Here is a 15,785-nt window from a genome sequence, read left to right on the forward strand (position 1 = left end):
ATGTCAAGGAAATCCAAACTGAGTTTAAAAGAACAACTCCAAAATACTTGTGACATACTAGATAATGTCTAGTGAATATCTCAAGTAACCAAAGAGCTTTGACCTCACTCCCAATGCAGACCCACTTGCTACATTGGCAGTGCATAATGGCCAAGTGAATAGATACATAAATAACTGAAACTTTACATTTTATCTAACAGCAGCTAAACAAAGTAGGGGGAAATTAAGACAGCTATCCAAAGTTGGAGGAAACACTTAGTAATGCAGATTCGTGGGTTCCTTTAATCTTTCTCTTATTGCCAACAACTGTGTTCACTAACAGATTTCAAATGTCTTCATCCAAGACCAATTGCTCACGGTATGGCATCTTTTCACTGCATAGGTCACTGCTTCTCATATGTTTATACTTATGTTGTAATGTACAATCAAGGGATCTTTATAAAAAAAGTGTTCTTACCAACAAATCATCTTTCCATAAGTTACAGCTTAATAAGAAAGCCAAATGACATCTAGCATAGAAACATTTAACAAACTATCCGAGTGCTGAAAATCCTACGGTCCTTTTATTGTGTTTTCTCTCCTCTTCCTGTGTTTCCTATTGCCACATTCCCACCATGTGAAAGGTTGTTATTATGAGCCCTGGGTGTTAAACTATGATCACCACTACCAATAAAAGCATTAGAGAGTACTATATATTGTGGAATATTGTACTTCCCTAAAATTTGAATTAATGTATTCATTTACATTCATTGCTTTTGATTTCATTCATCATGAAGGAAAGTAAACTCTTTTCAACAGTTTATTATACCATCAGTATCTATTAGGCTAAATCTAATTTTTTTACACATTTAATTTAAACACTAATGTTATATAATTTGCAATTTATATGATTTTTTATAAACAAAAGGACTACTTTATAGTATAATAGTACTGACTTTTTTCAACCTTACTCAAATTGAAATAGGAAGGATTGTCTCGTGGATCATGCACTGGACTGGAACTCAGGAAAGCTGGGTTCCATTCCTGTTTCAGTCACAGATTTCCTGTGTGACCTTGGACAAGTCACTTACTGGGAAATTTTCAAAGGCATAAATGGCAGTTAAATGTTTTACTTCCATTGATACTACCTGGGAGTTAAGCAGTTGTCATATCTGCTCCTGAAAATCTCCCCCTTAATCTACTCTGTGCCTCAGCTCCCCATCTATAAAGTGACAATAACACTTCCCTATCTTATGGGGGTGTTGTGAGGATAATATCCATTGATGATTATGAGGTGCTTAGATGCTATGGTGATGAGGGCTATATAGGTATATAACTAGATTGTACAGCCTTTACTCAGGATAATGAGTATTTACTCACACAAGGAGTTTCCACTGACATTTGTGTAAGGCCTTGTCTACATTGGGCTTTCAGACACTAACATTTCTACACCAGCTTACCTGCACCAGTGCAAAGCCATACCATAGAAATGGTGCACCAAGACAAGTAATGGATTTTATCACCACATTGCATCTACACTAGGTTTTTGCATCAATGCAGCTACACTGTAGTAAAAATCCAAAAGTAGACAATGTCTAAATGCTCAGCAGCATGAATAAGGACTGTAAACAGTACGGGAAAAAATCAGGAATTCAAGATATTTCAGCATTCTTATACCAATCGTTGTAAAGTCAAATAAGAATGGGGATAGTCTGAAGAAGCACTGCTCTACAGGGTGCTGAGAAAGGTATTGTGCCTGTGGGATACAAAAAACTGGGCCGAATTTGTTTGTCACTGGGTTCTGGGTTCTGTATTTGTCAGATGTGCATAAAGGAAAATATTTTACACGCAAATCTGGTTCAGCTCAATTCAATTTTGCTTTATACAAAAGAACCAACTGCTGATTCCTAGGCTGACTCATTTAGGAATATTTGACACATTCTCAAAAGAATGCAGCAGCATTTTCAGAACAAATAGCAAAAGAAAAGAAAAAATTACTCTGCATATACAAATTTGATGTTCTAAGGTGACAGCTGTCATCTAATAAAGTGTTGAAATCAAATGCAATGTGCTGACAGGTGAACCATAAGAGCCAAAGTAATATTTTTGCTTTAGAAAGATGTTACAGATCTAAGACCCAATTCTATAAGGTACTGTGCACCAACTCTGAAGTGCTGACATTCAACTCCTAGTCAGTGTATCTCAAGATCACTTTGCAAGAGGTGCTCAGCACCTTGTTAATTAAGTCCCTTAATTTGCAACAATGCACATGCAGAAAGGGAAGAACTTAATCGGTATTATTTATATAAACCGAACAGCTGTTGACGATAATGCTGGTGGAATGAAAACAGCTTCCTTTCTTGATGTATGGGGAAGCAGAACTTGAGGATCAAAGGAATGAAGAAGTATCAGATCAAAGAGAAAAGCTAGATTTTTGGAAGATTATTTCTCATCATTAAAGTCAGTAAAGGCCTCTTATAGCACCCTCGCGTAACAAATCTGTAAATCCGCTGTGCTACTCACACACTAAGATGATCATACAATCATAGAAGATTAGGGTTGGAAGAGACCTCAGGAGGTCATCTAGTCAACCCCCCTGCTCAAAGTAGGACCAACCCCAACTAGATCATAAACACTGATAAAGGCTGTCACAACAGGAAAGGTTTCACCAATGGAATTGATCCAGAATCAAGTGACATAGATGAGCAGTAAAATATACTGGATGCTTTGGAGCTCTTACCATAAATAAGACACAGACATAGACACTTGTATAATCTATAGTTTGGGAATAAACTAGTACACAAATGTACTGTCAGATATGTGGTTGGTATATATAAAAAAAACAGTATAAAGTGCTACAAGTTCTCTAAGAAAAAGGGTAAAAAGCTAGCACCATGATGCTGCCCAATATGAAAAGGGTAACAGAAGTCTAATACATAAAATGGGTATTGCCAGTTAAAATATTGAGAAATAACCATGAAAAGAGAAACCACTGTCACATGTTCCCTGATCACCCAGTCACACTGGAAAGGAATGCAAGTAAAGATGTGTGTGAAACTCCAGATATCTTGATGATGAGATGCTTTATAGGTAGATGTTTACATAAGGCTACTACCCCAGCCAGTTTTAAAATATGCCGTTTGATCTCAGAGTTACAGAGGCTGCCCAGATAAGAAGTGAGTGGACAATTGGTTCAGAAACAGACAGATGTCTAGATAATCATGCAGATGAGAACTGTATACCAAAGAACTCTTTTGAATCACTGAACTCAGTTTTGCTTTTATGCCAACTGATCTCACAACAACTTTAGTGGCAATTAATACCTGGTTTTATGCTTGCCATCCTGGAAAACAAGACATGCTGTGTTTCTGTTCACAAAAAATTATGACAGTGAAATGGGGCCTCCATTTAGTTTTTCCAGCTGAACACTAGAGACCTAGTTCTCCCTTCAGCTATATCTGTACCCCCACATTAATTCTAATGGTATTGCATGGATTTAACTGAGAATTTGGTCTTATGCTGCACACTCTGCATAATACTTTATTTGACCCTTTTAAAATATTGAGTTGCATGAATCCTTCCAACTGACTATTGCTAGACAATTTGCTTCAGCATTCCAGCTTGATAGAGAAAACGTATTAGTGGTATAAAGTAATATACTGCATGTGCAGAGAGTTTGTTTCCTTTCAATACAAAAAACACTCTGCATTTTTAAGAGCCTGTTTTCCCTGCGCCTCAGCTGGACTACATCTCCCATGATACACCGTATCAATTCAACCAACGGAAGATCTAGCTAGAGGTTCTGGCTACACTAGAGAGCTTTCAGTGGTGCAGTGTAGCTGCTCTAAGCGGATAGGAGAGAGCTCTCCTGTTGGCTTAATTACTCCAGCTCCCCGCAAGCAGTGGTAGCTATGTCAGCGGGAGCAGCTCTCCTGCCAAAATAGTGCTGGCCACAGCAGGGCTTAAGTTGGCATAAGTTATATCACTCAGGAGGGTGGCTAATTCACACCTCTGAGTGACATAAGTTACGTCAACTTAAACTGCAATGTAGCATGATCGGAGATGTAGTCCAGCCAGGAAGCCCATTTTAGGCATGAGGCACCCAAATTACACCCCCAATGCACTGCCACAGGACAGACGAACACTGACCCAAAATTCAAGTTTTGATTTGGTTTGACAGACTGATTTTTTTTCATGAAATATTTTGTTCAGATTGTCCCCAGATAGATTTTTTTTTTTTTTGCCAAAGGCTGCATTTTCCACTAAAACCCATTTTGATGAAAAATTCCAGACCAGTTTATACAATAACCTCTTTTCTATACTTAGCCCTTATATAACAATTTTCATCTTTCAATCTCAAAGAAGGAAAGCATCATCAACCCATTTTATACATGAATAAACTGAGGGGAAGCAGAGAGAGCTGAATTGATTTGGTCAGCGTCACCCAGAAACTCAGTGGCAGAGCTGGGCTATACCCTAGAGTACAGCTTAGCTGTCACCGATCCAGCTGTGAATGATATTCAGTTTTACAGCCTGAAGCAGACAAGTTGGATCACAGGCCAAGATGCTGTGCTATAGACATAGGATGCAGCACACATGCATCCCCCATTGAGATCTTTCTACTCCAGATCAATTTTCCTTGTTCTCTTATTTGGTTCATGAGCTACCACAATATTTTATATGTTTGTGGTTCCTTCTCATCCCATCATTCCACAACCCTCACCAGTACAGCTCCCCCCCCCAACCCCGGCACACCTCACCTGTAGTGACAGACATCTGTCTTCACTGCCATCTTAATGCTGGTGCCTGGCTGGTTATGATTCTAGTGGGTTTCCCAATGCTAGACCTGCATTCGGGGCATCCCTAAAAGTCTGCTTTTTATGCTGCTGGCAGGAAGGCACTTCTTTGAGGAAACAGAAGAGGCTATCTGGTCAGGACAGGCAAACAAATCAGTCCATTTACCAAAGAGCCCATTTATTTCAGTATCCTAAGCATTCTGGGCCTCTTCATATCTGCTTATTTCCTTTACGCCAACATAATTCATTATTATTGTCAAGGCATGGTGCATTCTATTCACCAGCATGCACTCCTTAGTATACATACTCAGTCCTCGGAAAAATCATGGAGCAGGTCCTCAAAGAATCAATCCTGAAGCACTTACATGAGAGGAAAGTGATTAGGAACAGTCAGCATGGATTCACCAAGGGAAGGTCATGCCTGACTAATCTAATCGCCTTCTATGATGAGATTACTGGTTCTGTGGATGAAGGGAAAGCAGTGGATGTATTGTATCTTGACTTTAGCAAAGCTTTTGACACTGTCTCCCACAGTATTCTTGTCAGCAAGTTAAAGAAGTACGGGCTGGATGAATGCACTATAAGGTGGGTAGAAAGTTGGCTAGATTGTCGGGCTCAACGGGTAGTGATCAATGGCTCCATGTCTAGTTGGCAGCCGGTGTCAAGTGGAGTGCCCCAGGGGTCGGTCCTGGGGCTGGTTTTGTTCAATATCTTCATAAATGATCTGGAGGATGGTGTGGATTGCACTCTCAGCAAATTTGCGGATGATACTAAACTGGGAGGAGTGGTAGATACGCTGGAGGGCAGGGATAGGATACAGAGGGACCTAGACAATTTGGAGGATTGGGCCAAAAGAAATCTGATGAGGTTCAATGAGGATAAGTGCAGGGTCCTGCACTTAGGACGGAAGAACCCAATGCACAGCTACAGTCTAGGGACCGAATGGCTCGGCAGCAGTTCTGCGGAAAAGGACCTAGGGGTGACAGTGGACGAGACGCTGGATATGAGTCAGCAGTGTGCCCTTGTTGCCAAGAAGGCCAATGGCATTTTGGGATGTATAAGTAGGGGCACAGCGAGCAGATCGAGGGACGTGATCGTCCCTCTCTATTCGACATTGGTGAGGCCTCATCTGGAGTACTGTGTCCAGTTTTGGGCCCCACACTACAAGAAGGATGTGGATAAATTGGAAAGAGTCCAGCAAAGGGCAACAAAAATGATTAGGGGTCTGGAACACATGACTTATGAGGCTAATTCACTGCCACAGGCTAAGGGAACTGGGATTGTTTAGTCTGCGGAAGAGAAGAATGAGGGGGGATTTGATAGCTGCTTTCAACTACCTGAGAGGTGGTTCCAGAGAGGATGGTTCTAGACTATTCTCAGTGGTGGAAGAGGACAGGACAAGGAGTAATGGTCTCAAGTTGCAGTGGGGGAGGTTTAGGTTGGATATTAGGAAAAACTTTTTCACTAGGAGGGTGGTGAAACACTGGAATGCGTTGCCTAGGGAGGTGGTGGAATCTCCTTCCTTAGAAGTTTTTAAGGTCAGGCTTGACAAAGCCCTGGCTGGGATGATTTAATTGGGGATGGTCCTGCTTTTGAGCAGGGGGTTGGACTAGATGATCTCCTGAGGTCCCTTCCAACCCTGATATTCTATGATTCTATGATTCATAGGCCCTTTGGCCACAGTTGCACTTGGGAGTACTGAACACCATATATTGCACTACCTGTTTAGACAGGAATTAATTCAGGAAAGTCTTACGATCTGTGTTTTTCAGGAGGTGATCAAAGTAGTTCTGTCTGGCCTTATAATCTACTAATCTATTAACCTTATTATAAAGTAATTTGAGTTATTATGAATAATAATGAAGGGACTGATTTTCAGAGGTGATGATTCACCTTTATATGCCACAGACTAACTAGAGTTGTAAGTGGCAGCACGTTTGTAAATCAGGCTCAGAAGTTAATACTAGCCTATCACAGAATTCCTTTGAACAAAGTATCTCAAACTAGAGCATAACTGTGAAATATACATTGGCAAAAACTTGATTTATTCACAGTATACATTAATTCCACAAGTCTAAAATAATAGTGCTGTTGCAGAATTATACAGTAGCTTTGTTTTCCTCTTGTTATTTGTTTAATTAGAGTAGGTTTTTTTTCCCTCCTTGCAATTCTTTCTTATCCTATGATTCTTACAGTAATTTAAAATCTCCACCAAGCATATTTCCTTCCTATTTTCATCGGTTGCAGATGCCCTTACTTAAAGGAGTGTTTTTCTAGTTACTAGCAGGTTTATAGCTCTGAAGTTTTGCTTTCCATTACAAAACAAAAAATGAAGACTGATTCTTCTCGTAATGGTCTTTGCCAGCAGGGGGGGCTTTTAGCATGTTTGGAACTCAGCTGTGTTTTTAATTATCATTTGGGAGAGTAGAGGAGAGCTGCGTAACTTGACAACACTTACAGAATAGATTTAATTAAACTGTTTCTGATTCCATTTTCAGGGTTGACACCATATCTTAACTATAACTAAACAAGTAAATAAGCAGAACGGCTTATGGCTACCTTTTTATCAGCAGTGGTTTGGTCTCCTTCTGAGACACAAGCTGGGGTTTATGTCCCCTAACAGGCAAAAGTGCTACGGCAATTGTTTCACAGATGGCTGCTTTTTTGTGTGTCAGAAATAGACCTTTAGTAAATAATAAGGAGTATATTACAATATCAACCTAAAGCATGTAATTTTAAGAACATTAAGGTGTAAATGAGTATTACTTACAAGGGGGAGTGACTCAGAGAAAAGATACAGTATCTGTTAATGGCTTTGAGTAACTGGTCCATTAACTTGGATTAAAACAACAACAACCAAAAAACTGCATTTCTGATTTTAATTTAGTACTTGCAACTTCCAGGCAGTTTCCATGGAAATCAATCATTTGATTCATACATTTATTTTCTTAGTAATTAAAGTAGTTATATATTTTAATTAATTACCCCTAACTAGTATCTCCCTGCATCAGTGCATAACACAATATTTTTATTATTATTATACAGCTTTTTCATGATTCAGCATCAGAGGGACATCATGTTAGATACATAAAGATCTAGGGGACGAGCAGGTTTGAAAGCCCATCCACAGTATTTCCATCACCTCCTTCCATTTACTAGTTCTGCTCCACAATATTACAGCAATAATGTACTACAGTTACACTGTTCATCTCTCCTTCTGCCGCAAACTGCACAAGTTAACCAGCCTCTTTGTTTCCTTCTTCTAATTCCCTCTCAGTTCCTCCCTCCATGCGTCCGGATCTCTTTTACTGTCTGAATCCACCATACTTTCAAGCCACTCTTTAAAACATCTCCTGCGAACCCTACTAAACAGTGCCTTCCCTTCAAAGTAACATTATCTGAAATTGTTTCTTTCAAAATGATCCCACAAATAATCGTACCCACCACACTAGTTAACTGTTGTAAGCATCTGCCTCCCACCATTCTAGTCCCTGGATATTTGTTACAACTAACTGATTTTTAGGGGGTTCACTGGCAGTTCAAAAAAAAATTGATTTGACCCAAAGTCCAGAAATTGTGAAAGCTTTTGGTGAACTGAAACAATCCATGTTGGGTCTAATGAATCAATCTGAAATGTATTTTCTCATTAGTGGATCTCCCTTATAACTTTTAGGCCAATGATCAGAGCATTCACTGGAGAGGTCAGAGACTCAGGTTCAATTATCCCCTCTGCTTGATATAGAAAAGGGATTTGAATCTGGGCCTTCTAACATTGTAGGTGGGTGCCCCAAACACAGGGCTCTACAGTATTCGAAGGCAGGTTTTTCCCACTCTCTCCTGTTGAAACTGTTCCCATTCTGCATAAATAGATATTCAAATAGGCAAACGAGAACGTGAAACATCCTATGTGAGTGCCCTAATGGGGTGCAGGCTATAGAATCACTCATTTTCTTTCTGTGACTATATGTTGTCATTTGTAGTCATTCACAGTGGAACCCATTAGAACCATGCCTGCGATTCAATAACAATTTCTTGGCAGTGAATGTTTTCACAAAATATTTTGAGTGTGAAGACTAATTTCCAACCAGCTCTAATTGTGACAGACATGGCAATTTCCTGCAGTATTCTGGACAAAAGCTGATTGAATTAAGTGAAACTTTATTGAGTTAAGTTAAAGTATCTTAGGAGCTCCATGTATTAAAATTCAAATGTTTATGTATCATGCTGTGATTGTATGTAACATCTCTAAGGAAGAGACCTGACTAATGCAAATCCTTGGAAGTGTTATGAGCTTCAAAGGAAGATTTGAAATAATGTGAATTTTTAAAGTAAAGTGAGTTTTCTAGGAACTACCTGGTGGGAGGGAATACTAATTTCCCAGCCCCAGACTCAGCCTTTTGAAGCTTCACCTGGAGGAGAGGACCTTTTGTCTGCTGATCACCTGTTACATGAGGACAGCTCAAAGACCCAAATGATATAAAGAAGTGACTCTCATTCTTGGGGTGCTTTTTCTGAGCTAACACTTGTGATGAACTTGATTAACAGAGCCCTTGATGGAGCTGGAGTGATCTCTGGTACATTTATTAGCATGCAGCTAGGTTCTTTCATTGTTTTTAATGTTTTCTCCTTAATGTTTTCACCTTAAAAAGAATGTGTCTGCTTAGAAAGAGCTATGTGGTAACTTAATTCTGGCAATTATGCTTTTTATAGCATCTGAGGAAGAAAGGCAAAGCAGGCCTGCTGAGGCAGTATGACTTGCTGGGGAATTCACAGTGTAAGCAGGGAACTGTGCAGCCGGGAATTACCCCAGTCAGGAAGGAAAGAGATGTTGTATGCCTCTGCCAAAGAGAGGCTGAAGACCCAGAAGCCTGAGAGCGGGTGCCTTACTGGACTACAGAGAGGGAATACAGATGCAGTTGCACTTAACTGTGATGTTAATCTCCACCTATTTTTGTTTGCTCATATGGGATCTGATCCAAGCCCATGAAAAAACCCTGCTGATTTTAATCAGTGTTGCATCAAGCCCATAGAGAGGGGTTTTGTCATTGTTGTTTGTTTAGTCATTGTCCAGTCCGCTTTTTTCTGTACACTTGTATAATATTATAAATTAATTAAAAATGTCTTTTTAAAAAAAGTTATGTTCACAGATTTAACTTCTTTTAAAAAGTGTTTTCATTAGTTCTTCCTCTTACTAATGTTGGTAATCTAAGATAAAAAAATCATCTATATTCTCTTAGTCCTTGACTGTAAATTCAGATATGCTCTCTTGATACCTGCTTAAGTAACTGTGTGGTATTAATCTTTCGATTCCCATCAAACTGGTGTTCATAGAAACTTACAGTGATTCTTCCTTAATTCCTTTTCTTCATAATACAGACGCTGACCCTGTTAATAACTATTCACATGCTTAAATCATTAAAATATCTTGACAGTCTATCACTGACACTCACTTTTAAACAAAATTAGGGTCAAGGTTTCATCTGTTCTTTAAAGGAAGCTTATGCATATATGCACAATGACTTCCCTAAGGGTATACCTATACAGCAGAAGCTGTACGCTTGCTAGCTTGAATCCAGCTACGGTAGGTAACAACAGCAGTGAAGACAATGCAGTGTGGGCTAGTGAGTTGAATATATACCCAGGGTCCATGTCAGGATTTTACTGAAGCTCACACTGCTGTTGTTACGCACCCTAGCTGGATTCAATCTAGCTCAGGTAGGCTAGCTGGTTCACAGCTCTTGCTGGGTAGACTTACCTTTAGAGTTTAGCTCTGCTCTTGCCTGGAATTGGGGGATGTGTGCACCCCAGATTTTGATCAATTGCAACTATATTATGTTCATTCAGCCACCATGATTGTATAAAATAGAGGACCACCTAATTAAGGGTTAATTTGAACAAGCATGGCTTCTCGCCACAAGGCCAAAACTATCTGTAGTTTCTGCTAATCAGAATGGGAGGAGGGGAGAAAAAGAATCAACAATTTGAGACTGAAAGAAAATAAGCAAATGGGAACCTTGAGTTTTGGGCACCTTTGATATAGAAGCTTATTAGGACTAAGCTTTTTAGGAATGTTTGCTGAGAAATTGTTTATCGATGTTAGGACCCAGTAGGGGTCACTATAATCTGTAGGTGCTGACTCCGTGGGTGCTCCGGGGCTGAAGCACTCATGGAAAAGATCACCCACTGGGATGATCAGCTGTGGGCAGCCACAAATCAGCACCAGGGTCTTTTTTCTTCTTTTTTTAACAACTCATGGAGTGCTCTTTATTCTACCAGGTGTTACAACCTTAGAACAGGTCTCTTTATTAATTCCTTAATATTTGAGTATGCCCTTGAAAATGACATTGTTTAGAGGGCAAATTTTCTTAATAACATTTAAGACGTATAGTGCAATATTATATTTTTATTAAGGCATGGTTAAAAATCATCTAGTTGGGTCACTGTAGATACATGCTCAGGATGAACTGTTTCCAGGGGCTTTTAGATCAGTCATTTGGAAATGCAAGTTCAATTTTTTAATTTGTTTTTATGTTTTGAATCTTTACACCCTTAGTACCTTGAACAGGAGTGTGTTTTCATTTGTGCTGGAGAAATATCAAATGCATTGTATAAGTAGATTACAATGTTTAAGACTCTATTTCTAATTACTGAGTATCTTAAAAGGAAAAGAAAATATATTGCCATTGGAAAAAGGTGATAACATTTGCATCTACTGGAAATACACCTTCAGATATCTTAGAGCTTATCGGAAACAAACAAAAAGAAGTATTTCTTCACACAAATCACAGTCAGTCAACCTGTCAATTCATTACCAGGAGATGCTGCGAAGGCCAAAACCTCCATTGCCTCCATCACCACACAGGCATGAATGGATTTAGCCTAGGAGGCAGGGAAGTATTAGCCCCATTTGTAAGGGAGGATCTAGGGCACACAGAGGTGAAGTGACTTTCCTGAGGGATAAGCATGGAGTCTGTGGCATAACAGAGAATCAAACCCAGAACACCTGAGTCTCAGGCCTGTCCTTTAACCACTAGGAAACCCTTCCTACCGTGAGGAGGGGAACCTTCCGTGCCACTTTGAGTGCATCGGTGGGGACAGTCACTAGACAGAGCCACCAGGAGGTGGGGAGCAGAGATAGGTGGAGTGGGGGCAGGACCTCAGGAGGGGCTGGGGCCAGGGTGAGGCACTCACCAGCAAAACTAAAAGTCAGTGCCTATGCTATGATCTATGTATTTTGTAAAAGTTAGTTATAAAAAAGGACTAGATAATAATGTATACTTTGGGGTAGTCCTCTGAAGTTTTTTCCTGACACCTTATTCCCTGGCAGGAAAACTCAGGAAAACCAACCATTGCTGAACTGCCACAACTTACCCAATACTATCCCAGATTTTAAGTAAATATTTGGGATATTCTAAACCTCTCACTTGTGTGTGCTTAAATCTAATAAATTGTAGTTTTAGATAAGAGCACACTTACTTGTATTAATCTTTTATCAGCCGGAGTGCTGTGTTTCCATTGATTTATTCCTGACACTGCCTGGAGTGAAACAGTTAAGTTACCACTGTTTTGGGTTCTGAAAACCCTGGTGAACATTTCCTTATGGTTAAACATTAGTTTATCCCATTTTTCTTAATTAAGACAATAGCGCTCCCATAGTTCACTAGCCTGCTCCCATAGCTCATACCTCTTACTCATGGGAAATTTTCTCTGGTGTGTGCTTCTAAGACCTTCTAAAACCTACCAGCATTCACTTTCTTGTACATGTTATATTTAATGAGAGTCATTCAAACTCTTTTTCCTTGCATGGACTTTGGTCTCCATTTTATATACATAGTTCAGTTTCATTTCTTTTTCAACCCTTGCTTTCATTTTCAATATTTCATCTGCTTCCCGCAGCCCCCCTTTCCCACCCTCATTCCTGGTAATACGTTTTAATAATGTATATGCCACTCTTTGTTCTTATCACTGTGAAAGGACTCTGGTGGCTACAGTATGTACCCCTACATTTTCCTATTATTGTAGTGGAATGTATCACTATTATTAATAGCTCACTCATTATTTCAAAGACTGGCAAAATGATCCTAAGGGGAAAAAAGACCTTGATATGAAGTAATTTTTACTCACTGCTATGTATTAATTTCCATGGTCATTAACACGTGAAGAACTTGGATTCTTTTACCACCTCAAAGCAGTTGAATATTCGATTTTTAAAAAATCTGCATTAAAGTGGTTGGTGTAGGATTAGGGCAGAGTGATATTGTTTGTCAACAGCTGTTGATGGTATTGAAAGCTGTCTCACTCTTGGCTGGTTGCAACCTTCACTATCCACAATGTATACCCCAAATTTCCCCTTCACTGATCGACATACTATCATCATCCATTGTGAAAGTAACCTTTCCAAATGTCATGACTAGTGCAAGAAATATTTGTTCCAATATATCGGTGGGCCTCCCATGACACTTTTCTATTTCCATTTGAAGCATTTTTTAGTAGTTAGAGAATAAGACTGGGAGTCAGGATGCAAGGTTTCTGTTCTCAAGTGTCTCTCTGACTCACTCTGTAGCAAATGGGCAAATTATACAACCCCTCTGTGCCCCCAATTTATTCAGCTGTAAAAAGGAAATAATGCCTTCCCTACACAGAGGTGTTATCACTGCCTAATAATTGTTTGGCATCTGAAGATGAGAGGTGCTAAATAAATTTACATGTTATATTAGCCATTAAACATGGCTCAAAGTAGTAATTCTTTATCCAGCTATAAATATGCAAAGCCAGATTCTCAGCAGGTGTACATCAGCATAGTTCCATTGAAATTAACAGAGCTATGCTGATTTACATGAGCCAGTGATCTGTTCCATAGATTTCACCTTTCTTTAGGATTTCAGACTTCTGACAAGTAAAGAGAATCTTCCAGCTGAAGACTTTTAATCAGCTATTACCATAAATCAATCTAACCTATTGCTATAACGGTAGAGAACTTGTATATAAAGTAAAAATGAAGTAATATGGACTAAATTAAATTACAAATTTGTTCTATATGGCACATAACACATTTCTGTGAACTGTAAAATCAATCAATCAATATTAATTGCCATTGTGCCAAAAGGACAGAGGGCTTTCAATAATTTATATTGCATAACCAGGGAAGATGATTATAAAAGGGATTCATACTCAGGAAAAATCTGTTTTCTCTACTTACGAGACCACTGTACAAATGGAATACAACCAAACTGAAGGAAGGCCATATTTAATACTTATAGCCAAGAACAATGGACAGGAAAATCAGAATTCAGTTACTGTGACTGGTGAGTGTGACGAGTGTAAATAAGAGGTTTCTGTAGGTATAATGATTGGCAGGTAGATACAATTAATCAGTTTAGACCTCAAATTCTTACCAAGTCATTCATCAAAAGATCTCTCTACATATCATTTATAATTCTATCATATATTCATATAACTATGTATACTTCACAATTTAAGTCAAATCACAGTTCACTAGCTAAAAAAAACGAGGAGTACTTGTGGCACCTTAGAGACTCACATATTTATTTGGGCATAAGCTTTAGTGGGCTAAAACCCACTTCAGTGGATGCATCCGATGAAGTGGGTTTTAGTCCACGAAAGCTTATGCCCAAATAAATGTGTTAGTCTCTAAGGTGCCACAAGTACTTCTCGGTTTTTTTTTTTGCTAATACAGACTAACACAGCTACCACTCTGAAACAGTTCTCTAGCTGTAACTAATACCAGAGTTAGTTCTTTAAGTCTGTTCTGAATCTCTACCATTTAGGATTAGTATGCTTGACTTTCTGAACTAGACACAATAACTCACACACACCTTTTTCGGTGGAAAGAAGTACTATTTTTAAATAGTCTAATATATGTAAATATTGTCCTCTGATATCAGGCTTGGGGGAAAATACATGGTTATCAGCTCCAGTATAGTAAATTTCAATGTTTTCTCTCAGGTTTTATCTGGAAGCATGTTAGTTCGTTTAGGAGATTAACTTCAGCCATTGCATAATCATAACATTTCCTTCTTAGAAATACTAAATCCTTTGAAATGTACCGAATGGTATTGCTTCAAAAAGTTGCAAAGCAGTATTTGAAATGATAAAAAGTACCTAAAGACTCTACACAGACAACTTGTCAATCCATTTATCAAATTGTGTGTGATTCCTGTCTTTAGGCAGATTGACACAGCACTAAATATTAAGATAAGGAAGTTCATCTTTCTCCAGAGCTTCCTAATAAATATGTTGTTTTAAAAAATCAGTGCAGAACCACTGTTTGGATTTGTGTTTTGTTTTAATCTCCCAGTAGAATAAATAAAATTATTCTTAATACTGAAGTGGCGGGCAATCCAAAGCAAGATTTTGTCAAATTATATGTAACCCCTTGAGGGAAATCCTGGCAGCTACACCGATAAAGATAAGCTTTATCAACCATATGTCAGGCTGCAGTACAACTGTCCATGGGGCTATGGAATGCATTAATTGAACTACATTTTACATCCAGAGGAACCCGAAGGGATCAAAAGGTTTATGCCATTGTAAGAGATTTTTCTTTTTATTCTAGATTAGAGATGAGTCAGACTGCTTCAGCAATGTGGAGTATCCCCAAACTCTGGGCATTTGGAACCCACTGATAACTTTGTTGTTTTTAAAAGTTTGTTTTTGGATGATTTTCCCTCAACACCCACAGAGGCAGCAATTTTATCAAACCACTGAAGCATGGGCTTAGCTTAAAGGCACAACTGTTATTGTAATACAGTTTCCAACTGTGGTGTCAATGCTTCAAAAATGATATTCGAGAACAGAAACGGGTTCAGAGAAGACACATATGAATATTCAAGGTCTGGAAAACATACTTCATAGCCAGCGATTTAAGCAGCTCAATGTATTTAGTTTATCCAATAGATGGTTAAGAGTTGACTTGGTCACAGTCTACAAGTACCTAACACAAGAAAGGATCTAATAGTACATGAATTTTTAATATAGCAGGAAAAAAGC

General features: G+C 38.9%; 1 long non-coding RNA gene across 1 annotated transcript in view; it reads right to left on the minus strand.

Annotated features, from left to right (window-relative positions):
* The window catches only part of LOC142070823 (uncharacterized), a 141,439-nt gene that overhangs the window by 34,001 nt on the left and 91,653 nt on the right, over nt 1-15,785 (minus strand). The window lies entirely within an intron of this gene.

Source organism: Caretta caretta, chromosome 2 (assembly GCF_965140235.1).
Source record: "Caretta caretta isolate rCarCar2 chromosome 2, rCarCar1.hap1, whole genome shotgun sequence".
In the NCBI taxonomy this organism is placed as follows: Eukaryota; Metazoa; Chordata; order Testudines; family Cheloniidae; genus Caretta; species Caretta caretta.